Genomic DNA, 18,648 nt, shown 5'->3' with positions numbered 1-18,648 from the left:
ATGGCCTTCGGTTAAAAACTTTGTATAATAAACTTCCTTTCCTATTCCAAATCTAGATAGCCAGGCTCTGAATACCAAATGATGTGAATCCACAGGGTTCGATTCGTTCGACTGATCTATCACTGTTGGAATGCTAACAAGCAAGAAATTTGAGAAATTATTTCAAACGAGAAAATGAAAACATAAAAGAACATGGAACGGAAATTGATAGACATCACACTTCCAAGAATGGAAGATAAGCCTAAGAGTTGAAACACACAAAGGGATAAAGGACCTTTGATTTAACTCATACGTTCTTGAATCACTGAAGAACTTAGGAGAATCACTCTCACTAAGATAGATGAGATAAAACTCGTTTATTTTCTGAACAAAACTCAGCTTGCCTTCATTGATGAAAATGGTTCAACTTATATAGGAGCTTTAACCATCAGAATTACAAAAGACACATAAATCTCAACATCATCCCGCTTAAAGCTATTAATTAATGATCCACTCAAGCTAATAACGATCCGCTACTTAATGGTTGATTGTAACTAAATTTAAGGCTACCAAAAGTCATCCACAAACTTTGAGCAAAGGTCCTCTTGATCTTCCAAAGGTTGGTTCTTAAGTTGGCATATGGACCCTTATTTCAACTTGAAGATAAAGCAAAACTAAAGCCCATTAATTGGTTAAACAAAAACACAATTTGGTCAGCCGATTTTACAAAGCATTGGGCCCTTATTTAAATAAAAGAAACTGCATCAACACGGCGCATTAGTCATCCTCCATTTGACCCATATGCAATTCACATCATACCCTCATTCTTCGAGAAGATTTGTCCTGAATCTTAAGACACTAGTTTTAATGCAAGTTTATTATGATCTTGTGAAGGACTTTTATTTTTTCACAAGTTGATACTAATTCTCTTCTTCCAGGATCAAATTCAACTTGATATTTGTTACTTTCCAATGGTTGCAATCTGTTGATAACATTTCTTGGCAACAGTACCCCACCTTGATATGTAACAATAAATAATTCCATGCATTGTGTTTGACGAATTTGCCTCTTATCGACGGACCAAATGCATAATAAAGCACTATGAACAAGCTTCCTTTTTAAACATGGAAGTTGGTGTGTTTCATTCACATGCTTATCCTTTTGTTCCTGTAAAATGACATCACAAACTGTAGAAGAAAAAACATTGACGAATAAACTTTCTCTAGTTCCATTTCTTTTTTCTTTATTTTCCCTTCCTTTTGCAGTTTATGTTTCTATTCTTTCTTTTTCTGTTTTCTCCTTCAGCCTACGTTGATCCTTACTGACTTGTCTTGGTGTCATAAATTTCTACTTCTTTTGATGTCCCTCATGCCTCAAATAAAGGGAACGTTCATTAAGATGGAGTGTTTTAAACCGAAGCCATGCCCATCCCAAAAGAAGATGACAAGAGTCCATGGGAGCAATATCACATAATACTTCTTTCACACATTGCCATGTACTGAATTTGATCCATGCTTGACCCAGATGAAAGGTTGCTGGTAACTGTTGTTTCTCCACCAATCTTTGGCTCACAACATTGTTTTCGCTTCCGTAATCGAATGCAACTAAACATGGATGAGCTTCGGTTAAACACTTTGTATAATAAACTTCCTTTCCTATTCCAAATCTAGATAGCGAGGCTCTGAATACCAAATGATATGAACCCACAGGGTTCGATTCGTTCGACTGATCTATCACTGTTGGAATGCTAACAAGCATGAAATTTGAGAAATTATTTCAAACGAGAAAATGAAAACATAAAAGAACATGGAACGGAAATTGATAGACATCACACTTCCAAGAATGGAAGATAAGCCTAAGAGTTGAAACACACAAAGGGATAAAGGACCTTTGATTAGACTCATGGATTCTTGAATCACTGAAGAACTTAGGAGAATCACTCTCACTAAGATAGATGAGATAAAACTCGTTTATTTTCTGAATAAAACTCAGCTTGCCTTCATTGATGAAAATGGTTCAACTTATATAGGAGCTTTAACCATCAGAATTACAAAAGACACATAAATTTCAATATCATCCTACTTAAAGCTATTAATTAATGATCTACTCAAGCTAATAACGATCCGCTACTTAATGGTTGATTGTAACTGAATTTAAGGCTACCAAAAGTCATCCACAAACTTTGAGCAAAGGTCCTCTTGATCTTCCAAAGGTTGGTTCTTAAGTTGGCATATGGACCCTTATTTCAACTTGAAGATAAAGCAAAACTAAATCCCATTAATTGGTTAAACAAAAACACAATTTGGTCAGCCGATTTTACAAAGCATTGGGCCCTTATTTAAATAAAAGAAACTGCATCAACACGGCGCATTAGTCATCCTCCATTTGACCCATATGCAATTCACATCATACCCTCATTCTTCGAGAAGATTTGTCCTGAATCTTAAGACACTAGTTTTAATGCAAGTTTATTATGATCTTGTGACGGACTTTTATTTTTTCACAAGTTGATACTAATGCTCTTCTTCCAGGATCAAATTCAACTTGATATTTGTTACTTTCCAATGGTTGCAATCTGTTGATAACATTTCTTGGCAACAATACCCCACCTTGATATGTAACAATAAATAATTCCATGCATTGTGTTTGACGAATTTGCCTCTTATCGACGGACCAAATGCATAATAAAGCACTATGAACAAGCTTCCTTTTTAAACATGGAAGTTGGTGTGTTTCATTCACATGCTTATCCTTTTGTTCCTGTAAAATGACATCACAAACTGTAGAAGAAAAAACATTGACGAATAAACTTTCTCTAGTTCCATTTCTTTTTTCTTTATTTTCCCTTCCTTCTGCAGTTTATCTTTTTATTTTTTCTTTTTCTGTTTTCTCCTTCAGCCTACGTTGATCCTTACTGACTTGTCTTGGTGTCATAAATTTCTACTTCTTTTGATGTCCCTCATGCCTCAAATAAAGGGAACGTTCATTAAGATGGAGTGTTTTAAAACGAAGCCATGCACATCCCAAAAGAAGATGACAAGAGTCCATGGGAGCAATATCACATAATACTTCTTTCACACTTTGCCATGTACTGAATTTGATCCATGCTTGATCCAGATGAAAGGTTGCTGGTAACTGTTGTTTCTCCACCAATCTTTGGCTCACAACATTGTTTTCGCTTCCGTAATCGAATGCAACTAAACATGGATGGCCTTCGGTTAAAAACTTTGTATAATAAACTTCCTTTCCTATTCCAAATCTAGATAGCCAGGCTCTGAATACCAAATGATGTGAATCCACAGGGTTCGATTCGTTCGACTGATCTATCACTGTTGGAATGCTAACAAGCAAGAAATTTGAGAAATTATTTAAAACGAGAAAATGGAAACATAAAAGAAGATGGAACGAAAATTGATAGACATCACACTTCAAAGAATGGAAGACAAGCCAAAGAGTTGAAACACACAAAGGGATAAAGGACCTTTGATTTAACTCATAGGTTCTTGAATCACTGAAGAACATAGGAGAATCACTCTCACTAAGATAGATGAGATAAAACTCGTTTATTTTCTGAATAAAACTCAGCTTGCCTTCATTGATGAAAATGGTTCAACTTATATAGGAGCTTTAACCATCAGAATTACAAAAGACACATAAATCTCAACATCATCCCGCTTAAAGCTATTAATTAATGATCCACTCAAGCTAATAACGATCCGCTACTTAATGGTTGATTGTAACTGAATTTAAGGCTACCAAAAGTCATCCACAAACTTTGAGCAAAGGTCCTCTTGATCTTCCAAAGGTTGGTTCTTAAGTTGGCATATGGACCCTTATTTCAACTTGAAGATAAAGCAAAACTAAAGCCCATTAATTGGTTCAACACAAACACAATTTGGTCAGCCAATTTTACAAAGCATTGGGCCCTTATTTAAATAAAAGAAACTGCATCAACACGATGCATTAGTCATCCTCCATTTGACCCATATGCAATTCACATCATACCCTCCTTCTTCGAGAAGATTTGTCCCGTATCTTAAGACACTAGTTTTAAAGTAAGTTTTTATAATGATCTTGTGAAGGAATTTTATTTTTTCACAAGTTGAAACTAATTCTCTCCTTCCAGGATCAAATTCAACTTGATATTTGTTACTTTCCAATGGTTGCAATCCGTCGATAACATTTCTTGGCAACAGTACCCCACCTTGATATGTAACAATAAATAATTCCATGCATTGTGTTTGACGAATTTGCTTCTTATCGACGGACCAAATGCATAATAAAGCACTATGATCAAGCTTCCTTTCTAAACATGGAAGTTGGTGTGTTTCATTCACATGCTTATCCTTTTGTTCCTGTAAAATGACATCACAAACTGTAGAAGAAAAAACATTGACGAATAAACTTTCTCTAGTTCCATTTCTTTTTTCTTTATTTTCCCTTCCTTTTGCAGTTTATGTTTCTATTCTTTCTTTTTCTGTTTTCTCCTTCAGCCTACGTTGATCCTTACTGACTTGTCTTGGTGTCATAAATTTCTACTTCTTTTGATGTCCCTCATGCCTCAAATAAAGGGAACGTTCATTAAGATGCAGTGTTTTAAAACGAAGCCATGCCCATCCCAAAAGAAGATGACAAGAGTCCATGGGAGCAATATCACATAATACTTCTTTCACACTATGCCATGTACTGAATTTGATCCATGCTTGATCCAGATGAAAGGTTGCTTGTAATTGTTGTTTCTCCACCAATCTTTGGCTCACAACATTGTTTTTGCTTCCGTAATCGAATGCAACTAAACATGGATGGCCTTCGGTTAAAAACTTTGTATAATAAACTTCCTTTCCTATTCCAAATCTAGATAGCCAGGCTCTGAATACCAAATGATGTGAATCCACAGGGTTCGATTCGTTCGACTGATCTATCACTGTTAAGAAATTTGAGAAATTATTTAAAACGAGAAAATGGAAACATAAAAGAAGATGGAACGGAAATTGATAGACATCACACTTCCAAGAATGGAAGATAAGCCTAAGAGTTGAAACACACAAAGGGATAAAGGACCTTTGATTTAACTCACAGGTTCTTGAATCACTGAAGAACTTAGGAGAATCACTCTCACTAAGATAGATGAGATAAAACTCGTTTATTTTCTGAATAAAACTCAGGTTGCCTTCATTGATGAAAATGGTTCAACTTATATAGGAGCTTTAACCATCAGAATTACAAAAGACACATAAATCTCAACATCATCCCGCTTAAAGCTATTAATTAATGATCCACTCAAGCTAATAACGATCCGCTACTTAATGGTTGATTGTAACTGAATTTAAGGCTACCAAAAGTCATCCACAAACTTTGAGCAAAGGTCCTCTTGATCTTCCAAAGGTTGGTTCTTAAGTTGGCATATGGACCCTTATTTCAACTTGAAGATAAAGCAAAACTAAAGCCCATTAATTGGTTCAACACAAACACAATTTGGTCAGGCAATTTTACAAAGCATTGGGCCCTTATTCAAATAAAAGAAACTGCATCAACACGACGCATTAGTCATCCTCCATTTGACCCATATGCAATTCACATCATACCCTCCTTCTCCGAGCAGATTTGTCCCGAATCTTAAGACACTAGTTTTAATGTAAGTTTATTATGATCTTGTGAAGGACTTTTATTTGTTCACAAGTTGAAACTAATTCTCTTCTTCCAGGATCAAATTCAACTTGATATTTGTTACTTTCCAATGGTTGCAATCCGTCGATAACAGTTCTTGGCAACAGTACCCCAACTTGATATGTAACAATAAATAATTTCATGCATTGTGTTTGACGAATATGCTTCTTATCGACGGACCAAATGCATAATAAAGCACTATGAACAAGCTTTCTCTTTAAACATGGAAGTTGGTGTGTTTCATTCACATGCTTATCCTTTTGTTCCTGTAAAATGACATCACAAACTGTAGAAGAAAAAACATTGACGAATAAACTTTCTCTAGTTCCATTTCTTTTTTCTTTATCTTCCCTTCCTTTTGCAGTTTATATTACTTCTTTCTATTCTTTCCTTTTCTGTTTTCTCCTTCAGCCTACGTTGATCCTTAGTGAATTGCCTTGGTGTCACAAATTTCTACTTCTTTTGATGTCCCTCATGCCTCAAATAAAGGGAACGTTCATTAAGATGGAGTGTTTTAAAACGAAGCCATGCCCATCCCAAAAGAAGATGACAAGAGTCCATGGGAGCAATATCACATAATACTTCTTTCACACTTTGCCATGTACTGAATTTGATCCATGCTTGATCCAGATGAAAGGTTGTTGGTAACTGTTGTTTCTCCACCAATCTTTGGCTCACAACATTGTTTTCGCTTCCATAATCGAATGCAACTAAACATGGATGGCCTTCGGTTAAAAACTTTGTATAATAAACTTCCTTTCCTATTCCAAATCTAGATAGCCAGGCTCTGAATACCAAATGATGTGAATCCAAAGGGTTCCATTCGTTCGACTGATCTATCACTGTTGGAATGCTAACAAGCAAGAAATTTGAGAAATTATTTAAAACGAGAAAATGGAAACATAAAAGAAGATGGAACGGAAATTGATAGACATCACACTTCCAAGAATGGAAGATAAGCCTAAGAGTTGAAACACACAAAGGGATAAAGGACCTTTGATTAAACTCTTGGGTTCTTGAATCACTGAAGAACTTAGGAGAATCACTCTCACTAAGATAGATGAGATAAAACTCATTTATTTTCTGAATAAAACTCAGCTTGCCTTCATTGATGAAAATGGTTCAACTTATATAGGAGCTTTAACCATCAGAATTACAAAAGACACATAAATTTCAACATCATCCCGCTTAAAGCTATTAATTAATTATCCACTCAAGCTAATAACGATCCGCTACTTAATGGTTGATTGTAACTGAATTTAAGGCTACCAAAAGTCATCCACAAACTTTGAGCAAAAGTCCTCTTGATCTTCCAAAGGTTGGTTCTTAAGTTGGCATATGGACCCTTATTTCAACTTGAAGATAAAGCAAAACTAAAGCCCATTAATTGGTTCAACACAAACACAATTTGGTCAGCCAATTTTACAAAGCATTGGGCCCTTATTTAAATAAAAGAAACTGCATCAACACGATGCATTAGTCATCCTCCATTTGACCCATATGCAATTCACATCATACCCTCCTTCTTCGAGAAGATTTGTCCCGTATCTTAAGACACTAGTTTTAAAGTAAGTTTTTATAATGATCTTGTGAAGGAATTTTATTTTTTCACAAGTTGAAACTAATTCTCTCCTTCCAGGATCAAATTCAACTTGATATTTGTTACTTTCCAATGGTTGCAATCCGTCGATAACATTTCTTGGCAACAGTACCCCACCTTGATATGTAACAATAAATAATTCCATGCATTGTGTTTGACGAATTTGCTTCTTATCGACGGACCAAATGCATAATAAAGCACTATGAACAAGCTTCCTTTCTAAACATGGAAGTTGGTGTGTTTCATTCACATGCTTATCCTTTTGTTCCTGTAAAATGACATCACAAACTGTAGAAGAAAAAACATTGACGAATAAACTTTCTCTAGTTCCATTTCTTTTTTCTTTATTTTCCCTTCCTCTTGCAGTTTATGTTTCTATTCTTTCTTTTTCTGTTTTCTCCTTCAACCTACATTAATCCTTACTGACTTGTCTTGGTGTCATAAATTTCTACTTCTTTTGATGTCCCTCATGCCTCAAATAAAGGGAACGTTCATTAAGATGCAGTGTTTTAAAACGAAGCCATGCCCATCCCAAAAGAAGATGACAAGAGTCCATGGGAGCAATATCACATAATACTTCTTTCACACTATGCCATGTACTGAATTTGATCCATGCTTGATCCAGATGAAAGGTTGCTTGTAATTGTTGTTTCTCCACCAATCTTTGGCTCACAACATTGTTTTTGCTTCCGTAATCGAATGCAACTAAACATGGATGGCCTTCGGTTAAAAACTTTGTATAATAAACTTCCTTTCCTATTCCAAATCTAGATAGCCAGGCTCTGAATACCAAATGATGTGAATCCACAGGGTTCGATTCGTTCGACTGATCTATCACTGTTAAGAAATTTGAGAAATTATTTAAAACGAGAAAATGGAAACATAAAAGAAGATGGAACGGAAATTGATAGACATCACACTTCCAAGAATGGAAGATAAGCCTAAGAGTTGAAACACACAAAGGGATAAAGGACCTTTGATTTAACTCATAGGTTCTTGAATCACTGAAGAACTTAGGAGAATCACTCTCACTAAGATAGATGAGATAAAACTCGTTTATTTTCTGAATAAAACTCAGGTTGCCTTCATTGATGAAAATGGTTCAACTTATATAGGAGCTTTAACCATCAGAATTACAAAAGACACATAAATCTCAACATCATCCCGCTTAAAGCTATTAATTAATGATCCACTCAAGCTAATAACGATCCGCTACTTAATGGTTGATTGTAACTGAATTTAAGGCTACCAAAAGTCATCCACAAACTTTGAGCAAAGGTCCTCTTGATCTTCCAAAGGTTGGTTCTTAAGTTGGCATATGGACCCTTATTTCAACTTGAAGATAAACCAAAACTAAAGCCCATTAATTGGTTCAACACAAACACAATTTGGTCAGGCAATTTTACAAAGCATTGGGCCCTTATTCAAATAAAAGAAACTGCATCAACACGACGCATTAGTCATCCTCCATTTGACCCATATGCAATTCACATCATACCCTCCTTCTCCGAGCAGATTTGTCCCGAATCTTAAGACACTAGTTTTAATGTAAGTTTATTATGATCTTGTGAAGGACTTTTATTTGTTCACAAGTTGAAACTAATTCTCTTCTTCCAGGATCAAATTCAACTTGATATTTGTTACTTTCCAATGGTTGCAATCCGTCGATAACAGTTCTTGGCAACAGTACCCCAACTTGATATGTAACAATAAATAATTTCATGCATTGTGTTTGACGAATATGCTTCTTATCGACGGACCAAATGCATGATAAAGCACTATGAACAAGCTTTCTCTTTAAACATGGAAGTTGGTGTGTTTCATTCACATGCTTATCCTTTTGTTCCTGTAAAATGACATCACAAACTGTAGAAGAAAAAACATTGACGAATAAACTTTCTCTAGTTCCATTTCTTTTTTCTTTATCTTCCCTTCCTTTTGCAGTTTATATTACTTCTTTCTATTCTTTCCTTTTCTGTTTTCTCCATCAGCCTACGTTGATCCTTAGTGAATTGCCTTGGTGTCACAAATTTCTACTTCTTTTGATGTCCCTCATGCCTCAAATAAAGGGAACGTTCATTAAGATGGAGTGTTTTAAAACGAAGCCATGCCCATCCCAAAAGAAGATGACAAGAGTCCATGGGAGCAATATCACATAATACTTCTTTCACACTTTGCCATGTACTGAATTTGATCCATGCTTGATCCAGATGAAAGGTTGTTGGTAACTGTTGTTTCTCCACCAATCTTTGGCTCACAACATTGTTTTCGCTTCCATAATCGAATGCAACTAAACATGGATGGCCTTCGGTTAAAAACTTTGTATAATAAACTTCCTTTCCTATTCCAAATCTAGATAGCCAGGCTTTGAATACCAAATGATGTGAATCCAAAGGGTTCCATTCGTTCGACTGATCTATCACTGTTGGAATGCTAACAAGCAAGAAATTTGAGAAATTATTTAAAACGAGAAAATGGAAACATAAAAGAAGATGGAACGGAAATTGATAGACATCCCACTTCCAAGAATGGAAGATAAGCCTAAGAGTTGAAACACACAAAGGGATAAAGGACCTTTGATTAAACTCTTGGGTTCTTGAATCACTGAAGAACTTAGGAGAATCACTCTCACTAAGATAGATGAGATAAAACTCATTTATTTTCTGAATAAAACTCAGCTTGCCTTCATTGATGAAAATGGTTCAACTTATATAGGAGCTTTAACCATCAGAATTACAAAAGACACATAAATTTCAACATCATCCCGCTTAAAGCTATTAATTAATGATCCACTCAAGCTAATAACGATCCGCTACTTAATGGTTGATTGTAACTGAATTTAAGGCTACCAAAAGTCATCCACAAACTTTGAGCAAAAGTCCTCTTGATCTTCCAAAGGTTGGTTCTTAAGTTGGCATATGGACCCTTATTTCAACTTGAAGATAAAGCAAAACTAAAGCCCATTAATTGGTTAAACACAAACACAATTTGGTCAGCTAATTTTAGAAAGCATTGGGCCCTTATTTAAATAAAAGAAACTGCATCAACACGACGCATTAGTCATCCTCCATTTGACCCATATGCAATTCACATCATACCCTCCTTCTTCGAGAAGATTTGTCCTGAATCTTAAGACACTAGTTTTAATGTAAGTTTATTATGATCTTGTGAAGGACTTTTATTTTTTCACAAGTTGATACTAATTCTCTTCTTCCAGGATCAAATTCAACTTGATATTTGTTACTTTCCAATGGTTGCAATCCGTCGATAACATTTCTTGGCAACAGTACCCCACCTTGATATGTAACAGTAAATAATTTCATGCATTGTGTTTGACGAATATGCTTCTTATCGACGGACCAAATGCATAATAAAGCACAATGAACAAGCTTCCTTTTTAAACATGGAAGTTGGTGTGTTTCATTCACATGCTTATCCTTTTCTTCCTGTAAAATGACATCACAAACTGTAGAAGAAAAAACATTGACGAATAAACTTTCTCTAGTTCCACTTCTTTTTTCTTTATCTTCCCTTCCTTTTGCAGTTTATATTACTTCTTTCTATTCTTTCTTTTTCTGTTTTCTCCTTCAGCCTACGTTGATCCTTACTGACTTGTCTTGGTGTCATAAATTTCTACTTCTTTTGATGTCCCTCATGCCTCAAATAAAGGGAACGTTCATTAAGATGGAGTGTTTTAAAACGAAGCCATGCCCATCCCAAGAGAAGATGACAAGAGTCCATGGGAGCAATATCACATAATACTTCTTTCACACATTGCCATATACTGAATTTGATCCATGCTTGATCCAGATCAAAGGTTGTTGGTAACTGTTGTTTCTCCACCAATCTTTGGCTCACAACATTGTTTTCGCTTCCATAATCGAATGCAACTAAACATGGATGGCCTTCGGTTAAAAACTTTGTATAATAAACTTCCTTTCCTATTCCAAATCTAGATAGCCAGGCTCTGAATACCAAATGATGTGAATCCAAAGGGTTCCATTCGTTCGACTGATCTATCACTGTTGGAATGCTAACAAGCAAGAAATTTGAGAAATTATTTAAAACGAGAAAATGGAAACATAAAAGAAGATGGAACGGAAATTGATAGACATCACACTTCCAAGAATGGAAGATAAGCCTAAGAGTTGAAACACACAAAGGGATAAAGGACCTTTGATTAAACTCTTGGGTTCTTGAATCACTGAAGAACTTAGGAGAATCACTCTCACTAAGATAGATGAGATAAAACTCATTTATTTTCTGAATAAAACTCAGCTTGCCTTCATTGATGAAAATGGTTCAACTTATATAGGAGCTTTAACCATCAGAATTACAAAAGACACATAAATTTCAACATCATCCCGCTTAAAGCTATTAATTAATGATCCACTCAAGCTAATAACGATCCGCTACTTAATGGTTGATTGTAACTGAATTTAAGGCTACCAAAAGTCATCCACAAACTTTGAGCAAAAGTCCTCTTGATCTTCCAAAGGTTGGTTCTTAAGTTGGCATATGGACCCTTATTTCAACTTGAAGATAAAGCAAAACTAAAGCCCATTAATTGGTTCAACACAAACACAATTTGGTCAGCCAATTTTACAAAGCATTGGGCCCTTATTTAAATAAAAGAAACTGCATCAACACGATGCATTAGTCATCCTCCATTTGACCCATATGCAATTCACATCATACCCTCCTTCTTCGAGAAGATTTGTCCCGTATCTTAAGACACTAGTTTTAAAGTAAGTTTTTATAATGATCTTGTGAAGGAATTTTATTTTTTCACAAGTTGAAACTAATTCTCTCCTTCCAGGATCAAATTCAACTTGATATTTGTTACTTTCCAATGGTTGCAATCCGTCGATAACATTTCTTGGCAACAGTACCCCACCTTGATATGTAACAATAAATAATTCCATGCATTGTGTTTGACGAATTTGCTTCTTATCGACGGACCAAATGCATAATAAAGCACTATGAACAAGCTTCCTTTCTAAACATGGAAGTTGGTGTGTTTCATTCACATGCTTATCCTTTTGTTCCTGTAAAATGACATCACAAACTGTAGAAGAAAAAACATTGACGAATAAACTTTCTCTAGTTCCATTTCTTTTTTCTTTATTTTCCCTTCCTCTTGCAGTTTATGTTTCTATTCTTTCTTTTTCTGTTTTCTCCTTCAACCTACATTAATCCTTACTGACTTGTCTTGGTGTCATAAATTTCTACTTCTTTTGATGTCCCTCATGCCTCAAATAAAGGGAACGTTCATTAAGATGCAGTGTTTTAAAACGAAGCCATGCCCATCCCAAAAGAAGATGACAAGAGTCCATGGGAGCAATATCACATAATACTTCTTTCACACTATGCCATGTACTGAATTTGATCCATGCTTGATCCAGATGAAAGGTTGCTTGTAATTGTTGTTTCTCCACCAATCTTTGGCTCACAACATTGTTTTTGCTTCCGTAATCGAATGCAACTAAACATGGATGGCCTTCGGTTAAAAACTTTGTATAATAAACTTCCTTTCCTATTCCAAATCTAGATAGCCAGGCTCTGAATACCAAATGATGTGAATCCACAGGGTTCGATTCGTTCGACTGATCTATCACTGTTAAGAAATTTGAGAAATTATTTAAAACGAGAAAATGGAAACATAAAAGAAGATGGAACGGAAATTGATAGACATCACACTTCCAAGAATGGAAGATAAGCCTAAGAGTTGAAACACACAAAGGGATAAAGGACCTTTGATTTAACTCATAGGTTCTTGAATCACTGAAGAACTTAGGAGAATCACTCTCACTAAGATAGATGAGATAAAACTCGTTTATTTTCTGAATAAAACTCAGGTTGCCTTCATTGATGAAAATGGTTCAACTTATATAGGAGCTTTAACCATCAGAATTACAAAAGACACATAAATCTCAACATCATCCCGCTTAAAGCTATTAATTAATGATCCACTCAAGCTAATAACGATCCGCTACTTAATGGTTGATTGTAACTGAATTTAAGGCTACCAAAAGTCATCCACAAACTTTGAGCAAAGGTCCTCTTGATCTTCCAAAGGTTGGTTCTTAAGTTGGCATATGGACCCTTATTTCAACTTGAAGATAAAGCAAAACTAAAGCCCATTAATTGGTTCAACACAAACACAATTTGGTCAGGCAATTTTACAAAGCATTGGGCCCTTATTCAAATAAAAGAAACTGCATCAACACGACGCATTAGTCATCCTCCATTTGACCCATATGCAATTCACATCATACCCTCCTTCTCCGAGCAGATTTGTCCCGAATCTTAAGACACTAGTTTTAATGTAAGTTTATTATGATCTTGTGAAGGACTTTTATTTGTTCACAAGTTGAAACTAATTCTCTTCTTCCAGGATCAAATTCAACTTGATATTTGTTACTTTCCAATGGTTGCAATCCGTCGATAACAGTTCTTGGCAACAGTACCCCAACTTGATATGTAACAATAAATAATTTCATGCATTGTGTTTGACGAATATGCTTCTTATCGACGGACCAAATGCATAATAAAGCACTATGAACAAGCTTTCTCTTTAAACATGGAAGTTGGTGTGTTTCATTCACATGCTTATCCTTTTGTTCCTGTAAAATGACATCACAAACTGTAGAAGAAAAAACATTGACGAATAAACTTTCTCTAGTTCCATTTCTTTTTTCTTTATCTTCCCTTCCTTTTGCAGTTTATATTACTTCTTTCTATTCTTTCCTTTTCTGTTTTCTCCTTCAGCCTACGTTGATCCTTAGTGAATTGCCTTGGTGTCACAAATTTCTACTTCTTTTGATGTCCCTCATGCCTCAAATAAAGGGAACGTTCATTAAGATGGAGTGTTTTAAAACGAAGCCATGCCCATCCCAAAAGAAGATGACAAGAGTCCATGGGAGCAATATCACATAATACTTCTTTCACACTTTGCCATGTACTGAATTTGATCCATGCTTGATCCAGATGAAAGGTTGTTGGTAACTGTTGTTTCTCCACCAATCTTTGGCTCACAACATTGTTTTCGCTTCCATAATCGAATGCAACTAAACATGGATGGCCTTCGGTTAAAAACTTTGTATAATAAACTTCCTTTCCTATTCCAAATCTAGATAGCCAGGCTCTGAATACCAAATGATGTGAATCCAAAGGGTTCCATTCGTTCGACTGATCTATCACTGTTGGAATGCTAACAAGCAAGAAATTTGAGAAATTATTTAAAACGAGAAAATGGAAACATAAAAGAAGATGGAACGGAAATTGATAGACATCCCACTTCCAAGAATGGAAGATAAGCCTAAGAGTTGAAACACACAAAGGGATAAAGGACCTTTGATTAAACTCTTGGGTTCTTGAATCACTGAAGAACTTAGGAGAATCACTCTCACTAAGATAGATGAGATAAAACTCATTTATTTTCTGAATAAAACTCAGCTTGCCTTCATTGATGAAAATGGTTCAACTTATATAGGAGCTTTAACCATCAGAATTACAAAAGACACATAAATTTCAACATCATCCCGCTTAAAGCTATTAATTAATGATCCACTCAAGCTAATAACGATCCGCTACTTAATGGTTGATTGTAACTGAATTTAAGGCTACCAAAAGTCATCCACAAACTTTGAGCAAAAGTCCTCTTGATCTTCCAAAGGTTGGTTCTTAAGTTGGCATATGGACCCTTATTTCAACTTGAAGATAAAGCAAAACTAAAGCCCATTAATTGGTTAAACACAAACACAATTTGGTCAGCTAATTTTAGAAAGCATTGGGCCCTTATTTAAATAAAAGAAACTGCATCAACACGACGCATTAGTCATCCTCCATTTGACCCATATGCAATTCACATCATACCCTCCTTCTTCGAGAAGATTTGTCCTGAATCTTAAGACACTAGTTTTAATGTAAGTTTATTATGATCTTGTGAAGGACTTTTATTTTTTCACAAGTTGATACTAATTCTCTTCTTCCAGGATCAAATTCAACTTGATATTTGTTACTTTCCAATGGTTGCAATCCGTCGATAACATTTCTTGGCAACAGTACCCCACCTTGATATGTAACAATAAATAATTTCATGCATTGTGTTTGACGAATATGCTTCTTATCGACGGACCAAATGCATAATAAAGCACAATGAACAAGCTTCCTTTTTAAACATGGAAGTTGGTGTGTTTCATTCACATGCTTATCCTTTTCTTCCTGTAAAATGACATCACAAACTGTAGAAGAAAAAACATTGACGAATAAACTTTCTCTAGTTCCACTTCTTTTTTCTTTATCTTCCCTTCCTTTTGCAGTTTATATTACTTCTTTCTATTCTTTCTTTTTCTGTTTTCTCCTTCAGCCTACGTTGATCCTTACTGACTTGTCTTGGTGTCATAAATTTCTACTTCTTTTGATGTCCCTCATGCCTCAAATAAAGGGAACGTTCATTAAGATGGAGTGTTTTAAAACGAAGCCATGCCCATCCCAAGAGAAGATGACAAGAGTCCATGGGAGCAATATCACATAATACTTCTTTCACACATTGCCATATACTGAATTTGATCCATGCTTGATCCAGATCAAAGGTTGCTGGTAACTGTTGTTTCTCCACCAATCTTTGGCTCACAACATTGTTTTCGCTTCCTTAATCGAATGCAACTAAACATGGATGGCCTTCGGTTAAACACTTTGTATAATAAACTTCCTTTCCTATTCCAAATCTAGATAGCTAGGCTCTGAATACCAAATGATGTGAATCCACAGGGTTTGATTTCTTCGACTGATCTATCACTGTTGGAATGCTAACAAGTAAGAAATTTGAGAAATTATTTAAAACGAGAAAATGGAAACGTAAAAGAAGATCGAACGGAAATTGATAGACATCACACTTCCAAGAATGGAAGATAAGTCTAAGAGTTGAAACACACAAAGGGATAAAGGACCCTTGATTAAACTCATGGATTCTTGAATCACTGAAGAACTTAGGAGAATAACTCTCACTAAGATAGATGAGATAAAACTCGTTTATTTTCTGAATAAAACTCAACTTGCCTTCATTGATGAAAATGGTTCAACTTATATACGAGCTTTAACCATCATAATTACAAAAGACACATAAATTTCAATATCATCCCGCTCAAAGCTATTAATTAATGATCCACTTAAGCTAATAACGATCCGCTACTTAATGGTTGATCGTAACTGAATTTAAAGCTACCAAAAGTCATCCACAAACTTTGAGCAAAGGTCCTCTTGATCTTCCAAAGGTTGGTTCTTAAGTTGGTATATGGACCCTTATTTCAACTTGAAGATAAAGCAAAACTAAAGCCCATTAATTGGTTAAACACAAACACAATTTGGTCAGCCAATTTTACAAAGCATTGGGCCCTTATTTAAATAAAAGAAACTGCATCAACACGGCGCATTAGTCATCCTCCATTTGACCCATATGCAATTCACATCATACCCTCCTTCTTCGAGAAGATTTGTCCCGAATCTTAAGACACTAGTTTTAATGTAAGTTTATTATGATCTTGTGAAGGACTTTTATTTTTTCACAAGTTGAAACTAATTCTCTTCTTCTAGGATCAAATTCAACTTGATATTTGTTACTTTCCAATGGTTGCAATCCGTCGATAACATTTCTTGGCAACAGTACCCCACCTTGATATGTAACAATAAATAATTCCATGCATTGTGTTTGACGAATATGCTTCTTATCGACGGACAAAATGCATAATAAAGCACTATGAACAAGCTTCCTTTTTAAACATGGAAGTTGGTGTGTTTCATTCACATGCTTATCCTTTTGTTCCTGTAAAATGACATCACAAACTGTAGAAGAAAAAACATTGACGAATAAACTTTCTCTAGTTCCATTTCCTTTTTTTTTTATTTTCCCTTCCTTCTGCAGTTTATCTTTCTATTCTTTCTTTTTCTGTTTTCTCCTTCAGCCTACGTTGATCCTTACTGACTTGTCTTGGTGTCATAAATTTCTATTTCTTTTGATGTCCCTCATGCCTCAAATAAAGGGAACGTTCATTAAGATGGAGTGTTTTAAAACGAAGCCATGCCCATCCCAAGAGAAGATGACAAGAGTCCATGGGAGCAATATCACATAATACTTCTTTCACACATTGCCATATACTGAATTTGATCCATGCTTGATCCAGATGAAAGGTTGCTGGTAACTGTTGTTTCTCCACCAATCTTTGGCTCACAACATTGTTTTCGCTTCCTTAATCGAATGCAACTAAACATGGATGGCCTTCGGTTAAACACTTTGTATAATAAACTTCCTTTCCTATTCCAAATCTAGATAGCCAGGCTCTGAATACCAAATGATGTGAATCCACAGGGTTTGATTTCTTCGACTGATCTATCACTGTTGGAATGCTAACAAGTAAGAAATTTGAGAAATTATTTAAAACGAGAAAATGGAAACGTAAAAGAAGATCGAACGGAAATTGATAGACATCACACTTCCAAGAATGGAAGATAAGCCTAGGAGTTGAAACACACAAAGGGATAAAGGACCTTTGATTAAACTCATGGATTCTTGAATCACTGAAGAACTTAGGAGAATCACTCTCACTAAGATAGATGAGATAAAACTCGTTTATTTTCTGAATAAAACTCAACTTGCCTTCATTGATGAAAATGGTTCAACTTATATAGGAGCTTTAACCATCATAATTACAAAAGACACATAAATTTCAATATCATCCCGCTCAAAGCTATTAATTAATGATCCACTCAAGCTAATAACGATCCGCTACTTAATGGTTGATCGTAACTGAATTTAAGGCTACCAAAAGTCATCCACAAACTTTGAGCAAAGGTCCTCTTGATCTTCCAAAGGTTGGTTCTTAAGTTGGCATATGGACCCTTATTTCAACTTGAAGATAAAGCAAAACTAAAGCCCATTAATTGGTTAAACACAAACACAATTCGGTCAGCCAATTTTACAAAGCATTGGGCCCTTATTTAAATAAAAGAAACTGCATCAACACGGCGCATTAGTCATCCTCCATTTGACCCATATGCAATTCACATCATACCCTCCTTCTTCGAGAAGATTTGTCCCGAATCTTAAGACACTAGTTTTAATGTAAGTTTATTATGATCTTGTGAAGGACTTTTATTTTTTCACAAGTTGAAACTAATTCTCTTCTTCCAGGATCAAATTCAACTCGATATTTGTTACTTTCCAATGGTTGCAATCCGTCGATAACATTTCTTGGCAACAGTACCCCACCTTGATATGTAACAATAAATAATTCCATGCATTGTGTTTGACGAATATGCTTCTTATCGACGGACCAAATGCATAATAAGGCACTATGAACAAGCTTCCGTTTTAAACATGGAAGTTGGTGTGTTTCATTCAC

Source organism: Vigna unguiculata, chromosome 11 (assembly GCF_037176805.1).
Source record: "Vigna unguiculata cultivar grain cowpea cultivar isolate G323 ecotype 2 chromosome 11, ASM3717680v1, whole genome shotgun sequence".
In the NCBI taxonomy this organism is placed as follows: Eukaryota; Viridiplantae; Streptophyta; class Magnoliopsida; order Fabales; family Fabaceae; genus Vigna; species Vigna unguiculata.
Note: the sequence above shows the minus strand (reverse complement) of the source record.